Raw genomic sequence first — 18,805 nt, 5'->3', positions numbered from 1 at the left:
AGCACTCAGATGAAAGACATTATGGCAGCACTGAGGGGAAGGACAAATCATGGCAGCACTGTGATGAAAAACAAACTATGGAAGCATTGAGATAAAAAACTTATTATGGAGTGACAGAGATGAAAGACAAGCTATGACAACCAATACTGTGATAAAAGACAAACTATGGCATCACTGAGATGAAAGATGAACTATGGCAGTACTGAGATGAAAGAGAAGTTATGGTAGTACTAAGATGAAAGTCAAACTATGGCAGCACTAAGATGAAATATATATTATGGCATGGCTAAGATGAAAAACAAGCTATAGCAACACTGTGATGAAAGACACACTATGGCAGTATTGTGATGAAAGACAAGTTATGGCAGCACGAAGATGAAACACGAATTATAGAAGCACTGAGATTAAAGATGAACTATGGCAGCACTGAGATGAAAGACAAATTGTAACAGTAGTAAGATGAAAGGCGACGTATGGCAACACTGAGATAAAAGACAAACTATGGCAACACTGAGATAAAAGACGAATTATTGTAGTAATGAGATGAAAGACAAACTATGGCAGCTCGAAGATGGAAGACAAATTATGGCAGAACTAAGATGAAAGACAAATCAAGGCAGCACTGAGGGTAATGACAAATAATGGCAGTACTGTGATGTAAGACAAATTATGGTAGCACTGTGATGAAAAACAAACAATGGCAGCATTGAGATGAAAGATTTATTAAGGCATGACATATGAAAGACAAGCTAAAATATGGCAACCAACACTGTGATGAAAGACAAACTATGGCAGCACTGAAATGAAAGACAAACTATGACACCACTGTGATGAAAGTTACTATTTTGTAATCGATTACAATACGAATGAGAATACTAATACATAAACGCTTCAGGTGCCCTCTTACATACGAACTGAAATGGTCGCTCGTTTAAAAAAGGAAACCCTCCAACGTCATTACATTCGAGTTAAGTGTACTAAAAATTGGCCATAACTCGGTAATAACATGTTTGTGAGGTGAGCTAATGGGTCGGGCATTGGCAGAGGTTGAAATTCACCGTGACGGTAAATTATGTATGAACGTACACATACAAATGTAGGTGAAAGTTTGACCTGTTAGTGAGCGATCTGTTTTTACGACTGGGGTTGGGACGGTGACGTTTTGTTCGTGTTGTTACTTAAAAAGAGTGCCTCCCCATGCAATACATCCACAAAAAACACCCCAGGCCTGACAAATAAGAAAACGCAGTCCTCCCCTCCCCTTAATCTGGAGACACAGACAACATTCTTCTTGTGCTTTCAGAAAACACTGTATTCTCAAAGCATAACACCATAGAAAAAGTATACTACGTAGTTAACTTTACATGTTCAGTAATTTTAAGTTTATCTGGTAAAATGCTAATTTAAACCAATTGCTTCACATGTATAAATCTCTTAGATAGGAACCCTATGAGAAGTATGATTGTCTGTTCACTGACATACAAACTATTCATGGTTTAGTAATCAACAACTCTATATCTCTCTAATGGAGTGAAATATACCATGGATAAATTCAGCTATCAACAATTATAATATAAGACATGACATTAATTTAACTGTCAACCCATGTCAGTAACTGTCAATGCATGTAGACACGTTTGCCAATTTGCACTCTTCAGGTACTCGTTTGTTGTGTTTAGGGAGCCTTTAATAGTTACAAGGTGGAGGGGGGAATCAATCCCAGTCTTTGGCATAAAATGCGACTCTCCCCCTTGTCCGTTGTGCCAAAAAGTAACCATTCCTCTACATCCTTTCTCGAAAATATGACCCTCTCCTGTTCAAATATTTCAATGAAAAACATTCGTAACATTGCCTCTGTGTGGCATGTTTGTTAGAACCCAAGATTAGTAATCAGGAGGTCCTGGGTTCGAATCATACTTGACACTAGGTTTTTTCCTATAGTAAGATCCAACCACATTGATAATTCTTAAAGGCATTTATTGTGTTCCACTACTTTTTTACCACCACAGTGGGTCTGTGTTTGTATAAAATCAATGTACGTGTTTGGATCTAACTGGCCACAACTCCCAAGGACTAGAGATGAGCACACAACTGACAACCTTATCGGGACCAAGGTCAACATCTCTATTCCACCACATAATCCCCAATATCTTGCCACGCTTTTCCCCCTTTACTACTGTGAGACCCCATCCTCTCCTCATACCACAACTAACAGTTAATTATGTGCATTTCACTGGTATGTTATGATATTACTTTACAATGGTGGCAATGGTGGCCTTAGTTGCTGTATGATTTGGAACTGACGGCAGCGATGGGATCATGCCAAAATCACACAATAGTGCAAAGTTATATATAAAATAATGAGTCAAAGTAATAAGTGACTTAATTTCTTTTTTCTAAAATATGGCCCTCCCCATTTGTAAAAAGTGACATCCCCTATTCCCCTGGCCCCCTCGGCTCCCTATAATTGTTCAGTTAAATCTTGGTACTTATTCAAACCTTCTTCCCTTCATATAGATCAAAGTGTTTATAGATGATTTGAAAAATGAAATGACATACCTTTCACTGAGCTCAAAATAGAAATTGAAAGTTATCATTACTTTTACAGTACTACAGCTATTTCAGAACTAGATTGCTGATTCAGTTCACTACTGGTACGTGTGTCTTCATTATTGACAACACCATGACAGCCTTGAAAACAACTACACTCTAATGCCAAGGAAATGCAATATGACGATTTGCTGACACAACTTCACTCAATAATGGATACTCAATTTAACATATTCCAGGGGAGATGTAAAATCTAACTTTCTTCATAACTCGGTTTCATTCTTGGTGGTTCATGGAGTAAAACAACAGCAAGACAAAAGGGGGTTCCACATGTAACCTGGTAACATGTAACTTAGTGATGACCGATCTGAGACTAGTGAAACACAGCCACAGAAAGGTACGTAATTTTGGTTAAGAATACACGTAGTTTAAACTATAGCTATGCCAAGTAACAGTTCAGTTCACCACTGGTTTCTGTGGACTCTGGGTTGGACGTGTTTTCACTATATCTTAAAAAACAAACAGATAAGGCCAAAAATAAAGATTTACTTCTAGTCATGACATTTTGTCTAAAGTGGTACAAATGTGTATGTTAGGCAGATGTCATTTGTTGATGATTGGATCTGCAGTTGTCTTCACTGAAGTAGGGAGGGTTATTTTTTTGTTAACCCCCCCCCCCCCCCAAACAAGACAACAAAATCTGCAGACTACATGGACAAACACGGAAAAATGACAGACGCAAGGGAATTTAAGTGATGCGCCTGCTGACCAGAAACAAATATCTGCTTTTGGCAATATACATAATTTCCCAGAATAAAAACATATATTGTACATCAGTCCCCAGAATAAAAAAACAACATATTGTACATGCAGCACGATCAGTTCCCAGAATAAAAAACACATATTGTACATCAGTCCCCGGAATAAAAAAAACCATATTGTACATGCAGCACGATCAGTTCCCAGAATAAAAAAACATATTGTACATCAGTCCCCAGAATAAAAAAACCATATTGTACATGCAGCACGATCAGTTCCCAGAATAAAAAAAACATATTGTACATCAGTCCCCAGAATAAGAAAACCAACATTCTACATGCAGCACGATCAGTTTTCAAAATAAAACTTCCCAGAATGAAAACTCATATTGTACACCACGATCAGCCAGAAATTCAATGAAAACACATTGTACGTACATCACGATCAGTTCCTAGAATAAAAACATATATTGCACATCTGTTCACAGAACAAAAAACACGTTATTGTACATCTGTTCCCAGAACATTAGTTCCCCGAATCTTTGCAAAGTTTTACCCAAATCAATGAAAACCCCCTGAAGTGAACTTCACACAATGAATTCATAGCTTCAATAGAGCTACCAGACAGATATGATTTAAAATGTGCAGACAATTAAAAAGTAGGTTTCTGAGACGTCTTAATGTGAAATAACAGTGACATAACAATTTTCTTTCACCAACCTAGTATATTATGTCATTCGTGTGATGTGCAATGTACCCTATAATGTTGTGTTTTGTACCAACAGAAATTAGTTCAGTAATGTTAAACAACAGGGGAGACTAACGATTTAGCAACTATTTACTCTAAATATCCTTAGATTAATTAATATTCATATATTCAAAATATAGTTGACCATTTATTTAATCCTATTAGGCAAAATATAGGTTACCTTTTTATGGTTTGCATTTAAACGTATCACATCGCTCAAATAACAGCTATGAGTCATCGGTTGAGCCGGTCTTTAAATATGGCAACGTAATTACCAATATTCCTTATATGTTCATAGCCTAGAGTCTTTCTAATCGGTAATGCTAGACACAACGATTATAAATGACAAATGAACTCAATTAAAATACACGGCTTTTGAGTCCACTGGTCTATCTTTGTTTCAGCAGAATTGTCTACTTATGAACCCCTAGAGTAGTTGGCGGCGACTTATTACAGTACAAATCGATTCAACTTTCTACCATGATACACATTTAGAACCGAACCAATAAAGAGATTACAGGTGTAATTTCAAAAACTTGAGAATGTTGACGACGTTCGCTTAATAGTACCCCCCCCCTTTCGACCGACATAAAATCAAGGCTGTAAAAGTCACACTGTGTGAAGAAGGGAAAGACACAGTTGATTTGAACCAGTGTGGGGTATGATCGCCAACTCAATGTTTAATAACTGTATCATTATCAACCTGCAACGATTTTATGATGTATTTTATGTCTTGAATATCGATTGAAGGAGTTCGTGTATCATTGTCGGTTGTAGCAAAATGCAATTACACGATGTGGTTTCAATTATTAAGATACCAATGACATGGTGAGAAAATATATACACTTTATATAAAATGTTAATGGGAATTTAAGATACATTGCAGGTGGTATGTTGTAAAAACACAATTGACGTAAATAGAGTTTATCGATTGCTACGTTACTTCTATAACTCATTGCTTCATATATGTGTCTGTCGTCGTGTGTGTGTGTGTGTGTGTGTGTGTGTGTGTGTGTTAATGACTTAGGTTTCTTAAATCAAGTTGAAAAATTGATATCTTTGGTATTGTTGAATCTTGGTCTTCACCTAATGAGAGCTTTGAATCGAAGATTATTATTGTTGTAATTCAAGTAGATCTACAAGTGTTGTAGGAAGGAGAAATTATGGAGGTATTTGTGTTTTTGTGAAAAATTCTCTCAGGGCAGGTGTACAAATACTGCCGAGAAAACATGATTTTGCTGTTTGGTTAAAATTGGAGAAGAAATTTTCAATTAAATCATGATTTATTTGTGTGTCTTTTATACTTTCCACCAGAGAATGCTAGTTATATTCTGAGAATGAAGCGAGTACCTCCTGATGTTGACCCGTTTGAATTTTTAGAGAATGGTCTTCACACCTATCTTTCCGCTGGGAAAATTTTGATTCTTGGTGATTTTAATTCTTAAACTCGCATTGGTTTATTAGAAGATTATATAACTGATGACTGTGATGATATTGTTAAGAGGAGAATAATAATGCTAATTTTGTAAACTCGTTTGGCAGAAAACTTGTATCTTTATGTACAGCCAGTAAATTGTTATTTTGAATGGACGTATCAATGGTCTTTTTTTAACAATACAAACTTGTCATCATTTTAATGGTTTTTTGACTATGGCCTTCTTAGTTATGATGCCTTATATCATATTTATATTCATGTTGATTATCCAACTCATTTATTTGATCACTGTATGATTTCTATGGGGTTTAGGCTACCACATACTCAGAATTATGCAGTGAATACATGTAGTTCTAATCTTAATGCTTCACACCAATCTTTAGTGTGGTCAGATCCTAACCATTTTGTCAAGGGTTTAAATGATCCAGTAGTCAAATGTAATTTCAATAATTTAGTTAGTAAGAATTATGAAACTGATATGACTGGTATTAATTCATTAGTTAGTGACTTTACTGATAATGTTCACTCTGCTTGTAAACATCTCAGAAAGAAATCGCGGAATAATAAGAGGAAACTAGTAAGCCTTGGTATAACAGTTCCTGCTATCTTTTGAAGAAAGAGATCATTAGGATTGGAATATTACTGCACAAATCTCCAAATGATCCAGTTTTAAGGGAATGTTCTTTCAGTAAAAAAATATAAACAAAGCAATTGCGTAACATTAAAAGGAAATTTATAGAAAATACGTTGTCTGTTATTGCAGATGCTGAGAAAAATGATCCTAAAATGTTTGGCATTTGGTTAACTTAATGATAAATAAGTAAGGTTCCAATGCGAATAACATCACTTCTGATGTATGGTTGGATCACATTAATTCGCTTGCTTAAAAGGGCTTATGCTTTAAACATTTCAATGGTGATTTTAAAGCGAAAATCAAGAGTAAGCTCAGTGATGGTTTTGATTTTGCCTCTAGTGAGACACTTAATTCTTATATTACTGATACCGAAGCATCTGCTGCAATCAATTTCAATTTCCATCTATTTGGAGTAAAGGTTACATTGTCCCTATTCATAAGTTTGGTTCAAACGATGACCCGTCAAATTATAGAGGTATTACTATAAGTAGTTGTGTTGGAAAGCTTTTTACTGTTATCGTAAACAATCGAAATCAGGTTTTTATTCAGAAGAATAATTTGTTAAATTGTGAGCAAATAGGTTTTCAGAAAGGTTGTCGCACATAAGGTCATGTATTTGTTTTAAAGACATTGATTACTTTTACAAACAAAAAGGTAGATCAACACATGTGTTGCTTGTTTTGTAGATCTGAAGAAAGCTTTTGGTAGTGTTTGGCATTTAGGACTGTTCTATAAATTATGAAAACAAGGTTTCAGTAGTAAATTTGTGAATATCAAGTGTAATATTAATAATATTCAGTCTTGTATCAAACTCTCAACTGATTTCTATTCTTCTCGTATTGATACCAGACAAGGTTGTGATCTAAGTCCAACACTGTTCAACCTATTAATTTTTAATGATTTGCCAATTTTACTTCACAGCAAATATATTGATCCCTCCCTTTTAATGGATAAGAAATTACCGATCCTTATGTTCTCTGATGATATTGTACTGTTGTAAACTTCTAGTCATGGTTTGCAACATTCACTCAGATTAATCCTCATTTAGGTATTTCATTTACCCATTCGGAAAATTTCAAAAATGCCAGAGTGGCTCTTTGAGATCTCTGTTTGCTTACACAAATGTCCTGAATACACATAATGGAGCTTCGGTTGATGTACAATTGCATCCCTTTGACTTTTTGGGCAAACCAATATTATTAGATGGATCTGAAGTTTACATGTTTCGTAGAGTTGATGTTGGCAAATTCGATGAATACTTTCTTAAGCCTGTGATGAATGATATCGAATCAACACACATAAAAGCATGCATATATATTTTTGGAGTTAACAAAACATGTACTCATGCATGCTTAAGTGAATTAGGTTGTTTAATAACTGTTATCGAAAATGTTGTAAAATATTGGTTTCGGTTAAAACAAGTTAAAGAGGCATCTTTGCTTGATTATGCATACAAATTAGAGATGAGGTTGCATGAAAAACACCAGTCCATATATCTTGATTTTGATCATTCAATTTTTCATTTTGTAACTGTTCTCATTTTATGGTTGGTGAGAATTATAAATTGTCTACTATATTAAAGAAAGTTAAAGACTCTTTGAAATAAAAATTTATTGGCATGTGGAAGAAATCTGTGGCAAGTAACAACACACGTCATGTTTGTTTCAAATTAAGTCAAAACTTCAATGTGGAAAATATTTATCTATTGTTAGAAACGCCTTTGATAGAATAGTTGTTACAAAACTAAGGATTTCAAATCTTATATTGCCAATTGAAATTGTATGTATGTATGTATGTATGTATGTATGTATGTATGTATGTATGTATGTATGCTGAATTGAATTGAATATTTTGTTCACCAGATACAAAACGGAAACAATTTTTTTACGTATATTTCAAAAAGGAGGTTGACAGGATAATATATCTGGTGAGGGCCACAAATATAGTTCGATCTGAAATAATCTAGTCGGTGACCCTGACAAATAAATATACAGGAAAAAAGTGTGTAACTGGGCAACAAAAGTAAGAAAAGAAAGAAAAGGGATATCTGCAAATATGATGCAATAATTGTACAAAATATTTACATGTCTCATAATAGTTTAAAAATTTATACTAATAAGAGATAAATAAATAAATAAATAAATAAATACATGTCATGTGTTTTCTATGAATAATAATACCGGTGACGGGTTTTGCCAGTGTGTGCTTTTTGACGTGAGAAGGTGACATATTGATCACTATAAAACTATCTTCGATTTGATAATTTTCCGCACTACACGTACGTAGACACAACAATGGCGAAGAAATTGCAACAAAAACATTATTCAAATGTACGTAAACAATCAACTCTCAGGTACCATAGAAGCAAAACATAAAATCATCGGACTACGCAAAGTTTTTCAAAAACTTCCCTCGCACACTGAAGATGTTTTGCGAAGCAAATTTGCCATTTTATTAGTTGAAACATCATTTAGCATTTTATATGTTTTCCGTCGCTACTTTCTTTGTAATCAGTGGCCACGTCGCGTCGATGGAGAAACTTCAGTCCCTGAACTCCAGTAAAATTGATCATGCAACCACGATGATATCGTCATTTACCGGCCTTAAAAACACCATATAACATATTGATAACAGTACTCTTTTGTAAAAGGCTTCCAAAACTTATTCTGTTGTCGGTATTCTGCTCTCCCACGGTGGTGTGCACTTGTTTGGTTTCGCTAGGGGTCTAGTAGTCCTGCTTGCATACGGCATAAGTTGTCCCTTCCAAGCGTGCACAGTCTGCAAGCAGGACTAGAGTTTCCGACACATGTATTCATTCCCAATATCAGTATAATAACGTCCTGCCAATTAATTTTAATGAATATAGTTTGTTTTTCAGATGTATTCAACCATTAAAATATATTTATTTTTTATGTCTCGCCAACTATACTGGTAGTCACACTGACTCGCGTGAGTCGAGTGTTTATAGTTCAAATTGCAACAAATTATACAAGTTCTACTATAAAAAACTATTTACATTGTCTCCCCATAAAAGAAGTATCCATGGTAACATTACTATAAAGGTTTCAATGAGGGGTTCTACATGTATTTTTGTACCCAAAATCAATAAATACATCTAAGAGCATACATTGTAGCTTTTGGTTCCTCACAGTGCAGTGCCACATATGCAGAGCTGGAGGTACATATAGTGGATGTCGAGTTCAGTGGATCAACAGCTAATGAAAGTATCATTTATAGTTCAATTTGATGAGTTATTTCCTATTTTTCACAGTGACCGCACTCCGCAAAAAACACTAGCAATTTCATTATATGAAAATCAACATTTAACTGTTTCAACAATGGAGATATAAGGTGCGAGATCAATATATATTTCAATGTAGGATGGAAATCTAAATTCTTTTACTTTTGGGGTGTTTTTTTAGTTGTCTAGCTAGCTTTCATCCTACAGAAACGATTTTACTTTTAATGGGTCTGTTTGTATCCCTAAACGTGCAATTATCTCTTTTAAAAAATTTCCCCACATTGAGAAATGGACATGGAAATGGATGGACATTTTCAATTTTGGCCAATTAAGTTAGAGGGGGGGGGGTTTAACTAAAAGTTTTTAGCTGTTTATCCTACATTGAACTATTGACCTAGCCCCTAACGTGTTGATTTATCATACATAATTATGTACTGACAAACATCCATTGGTGCCTATGTGTCCAAATATTATGCATTTTAATGTGAACTTTGTCCAAAAATGTTGAAATTTGGATGGGGTGGGGGTTATAATTTTGAATGTTATGACCACTTTGGCTTTTAGAGAAATAAATAAACTCTGCACATGAATAGTTCAGTTGATTAATCATACATATGTACTGATAGAAATATACCTTGGTGCCCGTGTGTTCCAATTTTGTACAATTTCATGTGATTTTTAGCCAAAATGTTGAAATTTTGAAGGGGTGGGGGTTACAATTGTGAATATTATGAGCACTTTGGCATTTGGGGGAAAGAAATAAACTCCATATATGATTAGTTCAGTTCATTTAGCATACATATGAACTTATAGATATATCCCTTGGTGCCTGTATTTTCCAATATTGTACAATTTCATGTGATTTTTGTTCCAAAATGTTGAATTTTGATGGGTTTTGGGGTCACATTTTTTACTGGCATTTTCAAGTTAGCACACACACAATGATTTTTGTTGCCTATTTATGAAGGGGTATTGGTACATTATACATTGGTGCAAAGATAAACAAGCTCATTTTAATCTTTGTAAAAATTCAACAAAATTTCATAAGATATTTCTGTCGAAAATGTCAAAATTTAGATGGGGTGTGGGGTGACAATTTCAGTTCTAGAATTTAAACGGACGTGGTGACCCCATATGTTCTTGCCATTGATAAGTTGCTGGAATAATACAATGTACACATACAGCGTATAAAAAAATCTATCACAGACTTTTATCCTTTTTTGCTATTTTCTTATGTTTTTCTTTAAAAATAGTAAACCAGCTGGTGATAAAATAACATAATATTTTATGAAATAATGAATATAAATTCAAAAAAATATGTCGACCTACTATACATTGCACTTAAATACATAAGTGCGTTTGGTGTTCTGGGGATAATCTTTAACTGTCAAAAATCATGTTGTAGTTAATTGTTGTAAATCTACTTATTTTGACCCAAAAATAAATATGTACATACAAGAAACGGTCATTATCCTGAAAACAAACGTGGTGACATAGTATTTTCTCTGCATTTTTTACATATTCAGATATCAATGTTTAAGTATGCAAAGTATAACAAAAATCTATCGACTTTTTTGAATTTGACACCTCCCCCCTTAAAGTTGATTTGAATCTCTTCCTATCAGTTATGTCTTTAATGTGACTTGGTAGTAAATTCCAGTGATGAGTGGCTGCATATCTTAGACTGTGCTTACTTTGTGTTAGGATAACTTTGGGTACGTAGAAATAGCGATGTGTAGCGGAACGAGTAGGATAGGAATGTGAAATTGCATCCTAATAGCGGTTCACATCATGGGCAAAATGATTGTGTAACAAATGAAAAGTAAGAGGCAGGTACGAAATTTACAAAGTTTATGAATTTGATAAAATATGTAGCTGTTTGAATAAAGGGTCAGTGTGGGCGCACAAATCAGAGAAAGTGATAAGACGTGTACATTTCTTTTGTAGTAAATATATTAGTTCCAAGAAAGAAGTGTAAGTATTGCCCCAGATTTCGAGACAGTAGCTTTAATGTGTGGAAGAATTAGCAAGTTGTACAATAACAGAAGAATAGATTTCGGAATGAAGTGTCGGAGTAGTGAGATAAGTCCGACCTTTGGGGCAATATATTTGACAACTTGTTGGAGGTGGGACTTCCGGTTAAAATTGATGTCAAGTGAAACTCCAAGATACGTTGTCGAGGAAACGTTGTTCAATTCACTTCCGTCGATTCCCAGACTACCCTCTACGTTCACAGGTTTACGGGGGTGTTTTAATGACTATGTAATTAGTTTTTTCAACGTTTTACCGTTAGTTTGTTCATCCAACACCAGTCACAAACCTTCTGAAAATCTACATTTATGTGGGTAAGATTAATCTCGTTTCCTTGATAGATTTGGATAAGTTAGTGTCATCTGCGAAAGTCGAAACTGGAAGGATTTGGTAGAATTTGCTATGTGGTTGATATATATTAAGAATAGAATGGGGCCAAGAATCGATCCTTGTGGGACACCACGTACACTGAATGTGTTTATGGGGTGGGGGATGATATATTGTCAATGGTAACGTATTGCTGTCGGTTTGTGGTATAGTTTTTAAACCAATGTAGTGGAATGCATCTTATGCCACAATGCTCTAATTTATGAATTAAGATGTCGTGGTTTATGGTATCAATTGCTTTTTTAAGGTCAATGGAAATGCCGAAAGTAATGAATCCATTGTCTATTTTTTCAGTAATATCAGAGACCAGGTCTGCAAGGGCTAATTTTGTGTGATATTTTTTTGCGGAATCCAAATTGTGTATCTAAAAGAATATGTTTAGTTTCAAGATAATTGATAAACTGTTTATTTACAATTGATTCTATTATTTTACTAAATGTAGGGAGAATTGAAATAGGTCTATAGCAGCTGCACTTTTTTTTTAAATTGGCAATATTTTGGCTATTTTTTAAAAAGAATATGGGACTATTCCTTGGCTCAGTGAACAATTGACGATGTATACAAGAGAACGAGCGATGATATGTGCAGCATGTGTGACAAGTCCCAGATGAATATTGTCGTATTCAACAGCTTTACGTGGATCTAAAGTTTTGATTTCATTTAGAACATCTTGTTCAGAGACAGGGTGGAAGAAGAAAGAGTTGAGATAGTTACCGACGAGATATTTTGTGAAATGTATGTATGTATGTATGTATGTATGTATGTATGTATGTATGCACAGACCCTACAATCTTGGTGATGAGTGCCTCAAAGACAGCATGTATAATATAGAGGGCTGGGGCTACTTGTGCCAGTTCTGGAAGGATAGCTTGTTTTTACCCTCCTCCGGCATTCCAACCCAGACTGCTGTTTGACCTATGCCTTTGCACTCTGACTTATATGAGCCTTCAGCAGGTTTTCCCGGGAGTAGCCATGAAGACATCTCTCACAGAAGTATTTGCGCCGTTTACACTTGCTCTGACTATATAGTTGTTCTTGCTTAAACAGTTCAAGGACCCCCTTCCGGTAATCCTCAACTGTCCTTATTTTTAAAGTAGGCAAGGGGTCAAACTCCTCCAGAATAGCTTTCTGCTTTTTTCTCCTTTTTTTCAAGGTGGAACAGAAGGTGGGTTTGCTTGTTGGGTTGGAAGCAGGGGTTTGAGCAAGCGTTTCTCCACTGCTTCTTATAAATACCTTGGCCAGTACTAGTCTTCTCAGCTACACATTATGTGGCCCTAGTATAGTGTATCACCATGTGTTATAAATACCAAGGCCAGTACTTGTCTTCCCAATTAAACGTTATCTAGCCCTGTTATAGTCTCCCACCGTGTTATAAATACCTAGGCCAGTATTAGTCTTGTCAACTACATATTATCTGGGCCTGGTATAGTGTCACACCAAGTGTTATAAACAACTAGGTACTTGTCGTGACAACTACACGTTTTCTAGCCCTGGTATAGTGTTACACCATGTGTTATAAATACCAAGGCCAGTACTAGTCTTGTCAAGTACACGTTATCTGGCCATGTTAAAGTGTTACACCATGTGTTATAAATACCTTTGCCAGTACTTGTCGTGACAACTACACGTTTTCTAGCCCAAGTATAGTGTTACACCATGTGTTATAAATACCAAGGCCAGTATTAGTCTTGTCAAGTACACGTTTTCTGGCCATGTTATAGTGTTACACCATGTGTTATGAATACCTTTGCCAGTACCAGTCTTGTTAACTACACGTTATCTGGCCATGTTATAGTCTCCAACCGTGTGTTATAAATACCATGGCCAGTACTAGTCTAGTCAACTACACGTTATCTGGCCATGTTATAGTGTTACACCATGTGCTATAAATATATTTGCCAGTACTATTCTTGTCAACTACACGTTTTCTAGCCCTGGTATAGTGTTACACCATGTGTTATAAATACCTTTGCCAGTACTAGTCTTGTCAATTACACGTTATCTGGCCATGTTATAGTGTCACGCCATGTGTTATAAACACCTTTGCAATGACTAGTCTTGTCAACTACACGTTATCTGGCCATGTTATAGTGTCACACCATGTGTTATAAATACCAAGGCCAGTACACAATGTACTAGATTTGTCACCTACACATTATCTGACCCTTTATAGTGTCAAACGATGTGTTATAAATACTAAGGCTAGTACTAGTATTGTCAAGTACACGTTATCTGGCCCTGTTATAGTGTAACACCGTGTTATAAATACCTTGGCCACTATTAGTCTTGTCAACTACACGTTATCTGGCCATGTTATAGTGTCACACCACGTGTTATACCTACCTAGGACAGTACTAGTGTTGTCAAGTGCACGTTATCTGGTCCTTGTATAGTGTCACACCATGTGATATAAACACGCAGGCCAGTACTTGTTTTACCAACTAAAGGTTATCTGGCCATGTTATAGTGTTACACCATGAGTTATAAATACCTAGGCCAGCACTTGTCTTAAGGTTGTCAACTACATGTTGTCTGTATCACCTTTCACCTACATTACATTGTCCGATTTGGACCGGTAGATTGCCAAATCTAATTTAGCTTTCCAAATTAAAACATATTTTTTGCTCTCTAAATGGATATGTATCATGGATTGTAACAACTTCAAAATTATAATTATAGACAAGTTCATGTTTTTAGCTTAATAAATTCAAAAAGGTAAACGAATTGCACATATCCATAGGTATGTTTTCATATTTTAGGTGTTGTATAAATCCAATTATTATTTGCACTTTCTTTGAAACTGAAAATTGCAATTAGCTATTCGAGTGGTCATATACTTAGAGTTAAGTCATTTCCACTTTTAATGCTTTTCGTGATAATTGGCTATCCTTGTCTGGGCAACAATGCCTATCTATCTCTACTTCAACTTTGCTTAACCCATACAATATACCAAATTGACACTAATACGGACCTATTTAAACTTATAGGACACATTGTGTTCGTCGATTTTACAGTACTCTAAGTTGTCTCTAATAACTTTCGAATAATTGAAAGAATGACCAGTCAGGTTAATATTATCTCGAATAAGAATATAGTGAATGATAACCATAATAATATCAAATAACCTAATCAATACAATAGCGTTTATCCTTTATCAACATGTTATGTAAACTATTGTTACCAAATTAGTGGTGTACAACATGAGTTCAAGACGCCTTGTAGTAAAGGTTATTGTGAGACACTGCTATCTGAAACACCGCAAGACTACGTTTCAAAATCTTTTACAAAATATTTGAATCAATTTCAACATCAAACTCTTAACCATGTGAATCTCAACTGTATACTTTTTGGGCATTTGTTTGGTAAACCTCCTATCATCCCGAGGCCCTGTAAGTCAAACATTCAATTTGCTTGACATAGAGACCGAGTACCACTGACAAATTATAACATAACATAACATAACATAACATAACAATTCTGTTTTTGTAACAAATTGGCGTGTGAGTCAGATCCTGCTGACATTGCGTTCTCCTTTGATATGTAGCTGTGAGACAGGAGGTAGGTTTTTGATACTGATGGATTTACATTTATTAGTTCATTACGTGATTAAAATTTCAAAAAGTTATTTAATTGATTAATTAATTTTAAAAAGTAGTCAAACATTTCATTCAATTCTTGTGATTTTGTGATCGTCACCCATGTAATTTAGTTAGAGTCGAGAGTTTGTTCTGGGGTAAGATTCTAAGACTGATTTCGTGTTGGGAATGGGAGACATCTATTGAGATGTATTCTCCCATTGGCTACGTCGTTGTATAAGTAGATTAATTACATGAAATACAAGGTACATTAATCAAATCCATTGGAAATATTTGTCATGCTATGACATCACCTCTAACTATGACCAAACCTATCAATTCTGGAAAGACGTCTTTCATAATATCGTCAATATCTCTACCGTATTAGATGAAATTCTGAGAGACTATTGGTGATAGATCTCCCAATTAGCAAATTCTATAAATCATGAAAATTACATAGTAATATGAAAGCTACATCCATCATATAACACAATAGGTCCATCATATATCACATTTACCATATCCATAATATATCCATCATACATATATCACGTACATCATATCCACAATATTTCCATAATATATCACGTATATCATATCCACAATATGTCCATCATATATCACATAATCATATCCATTATATATCCATTATATGTAATATGTCATCCACAATATATATCCACGATATATCAAATATATCAATCATATATCACGGACATCATATCCACAATATATCCATCAGATATCACAACCAGATGTAAACTGAATGTCTTCCGTAAGGGCAAAATTTTGAGATTGTTGTTCCTACAGACAATTGTTGGAATACAACAGAACATATGTAATAAGTTATTTTTTCTCATTGATTGCTATTTGCTCATTGCTGTTAGTGATCTCCTGGCCAGCCACAACATGTACTGTGACATTTGTTGAGAATGTCAAAAAAAAATAAGCGCATCTTCGTACCACTTTAGACAACATTTCCTGACGATAAACTATGTTTTCCTTTTTAGTGGCCTACAAAATATGCCAATAATTTATTGAAACTAAAAGCTACATCAATAATATTTTCAGGGACAAGTGCGCTTTGGTATCGCAAATGCATGTATCAAATTATATTGAATTTGAAGTGTGCATTCTTGAGATATAGCCTAATTACCGAAAACCATTAATTATGTAAATTTCTTGTTAATATTCTTGGGATGTTTACTGAAACCTGATCAGTTCTTGTCACTACCCTACAGAACACATGCAATAAATTTCGTTTGAATTGAGCCAGTCATGATTTAGAAAAAAGGTTATAAAGTCGCACCACTTTAGACAACATTTCCTGACGAGAAACTATTTTTTTCTTTTTTGTGGCCAATCGAAAATATGCCAATAACTTATTAAAACTAAATGCTACATTAATAATATTTTCAGGACAGGTGCGCTTTGGTATTGCAAATGTGTGTACCATGTTTTAATGAATTTGAAGCGTTTGTTCTTGAGATATAGCCTAATTACCGAAAATCATTAATTACGTAAATTTCTCATTAATATTCACGGGATTTTTACCAAAACCTAATCACGTCTTGCCATTACCCTACGGAATACGTCTTCAAAATTTCGTTTGAATTGAGCAAGCCGTTATGGAGAAAACGATGACACAGATCCTTTAATGTTCATGACGATCGTGTGTACAATGTACCAAAAATATGCTAATATCTTATTAAAACTAAAAGCTACATTAGTAATATTTTCAGGACAGGTGCGCTTTGGTATCGCAAATGTGTGTACCAAGTTATAATGAATTTGAAGAGTGCATTCTTGAGATATAGCCCAATTACCGAAAATAATTAATTATGTAAATTACTCATTAATATTCATGGCACTTTTACCAAAACCTAATCAAGTCTTGCCATTACCCTACGGAATACGTCTTCAAAATTTCGTTTGAATCGAGCAAGCCGATTTGGAGAAAACGATGACACAGACACAGACACAGACAGACAGACAGACAGACTTCCACCCATATATATATCTCTTCCTTACGGAAGAAAAAATCACATGCACAATATATCCATAATATCATAATTCATCACGTACATGATATCAACAGGATATCCATCATATATCCATCATTTATAATATCCACAATATGTCTATCACATATATCACATATCACATATATCAAATCTACGATATATCCATCATATGTCATATATACCATATCCAGATTATATCTATCCTATATCACACATATCTTATTCACAATATATCCATCACATATATCACATCCATAATATATCCATTATATATAACATATATCATACACACAATATATCCACCACACATATATCATATACATAATATATCCATCACATATATCGTATATATCACATCCATAATATATCCATTATATAACATATATCATACACACAAAATATCCACTACACATATCACATATATCATATCCATACTATATCCATCACACATATCACATTTATCACATAAGATGTGACCGGAACAGTGCTCAGAATATTCAAGAAGATAAACCCGAACATTAAAGAAAGAGACGTCGACATAGCTCATCGCATCGGACCACAAGACAGACGTAACAACACTGCCGCGTCAGCCATGTCAACACGAACAAGACCTAGACCGATTATAGTAAAATTCACAACCAGGAAGGCAAGAAACAGCGTGTACGACAACAGGAAAAAAATAAAAAATACAACTGCCAGAGATTTTGGTATGGATAGCCCATCGTAACTATACATCAACGAAAACCTACTACCAGCCATGCGCAAACTACTGTACAAGGTAAATATAAGAAGGAAAGATACTCACTACAAGTACATGTGGACAAATAATGGGAAGATTCATGTTAAGAAGGACGACACATCAAGACTACTGATCGTCTCTAAAGAAGATGACCTATCAAGAATTGTTTAATATAGAAGGTACTTTCACACTCCGACTACCTCAGAACCTACCTCAAAGCTTCTAGATCTTTTCATGGAACAGTCAGACCTTTTGTGGATGCCTTATGGACCTTGTGTATATTTAAGTTAGTACAACTAGTAGAAGTTACTTACCAAAACTATGAACAGTAACATTGATACTTCTTTGCTTTTTAATGTAGACCACTCCTCCCTATCGCCACACAATTTTGATGAGTGTTAAGATTCTATATCAAATAGTTCTTTATGTGTATCCCATGTCAATATTAGGTCATTGCATAAAAATATTGATAGTTTAAAACTTATGTATGAAGACATTACTAAATCCAAATTTGCTTTTATTGGTATATCTGAGGTTTGGGATACCAGTAATCTGAATATTTGTAATATACATGGTTATACACGTGAATGTAAATCACGAGATGTGGGTAGGGGTGGCGGGGGTAAGGGCATATATACACTCATCTCTCACATACAACTTACTAAATTTTGTCATTACTCATG

The sequence above is a fragment of the Glandiceps talaboti genome, chromosome 15 (assembly GCF_964340395.1).
Source record: "Glandiceps talaboti chromosome 15, keGlaTala1.1, whole genome shotgun sequence".
Classification (NCBI taxonomy): Eukaryota; Metazoa; Hemichordata; class Enteropneusta; family Spengelidae; genus Glandiceps; species Glandiceps talaboti.
The sequence above is the reverse complement of the archived record's forward strand: the minus strand, read 5'-3'. Positions refer to the sequence as shown.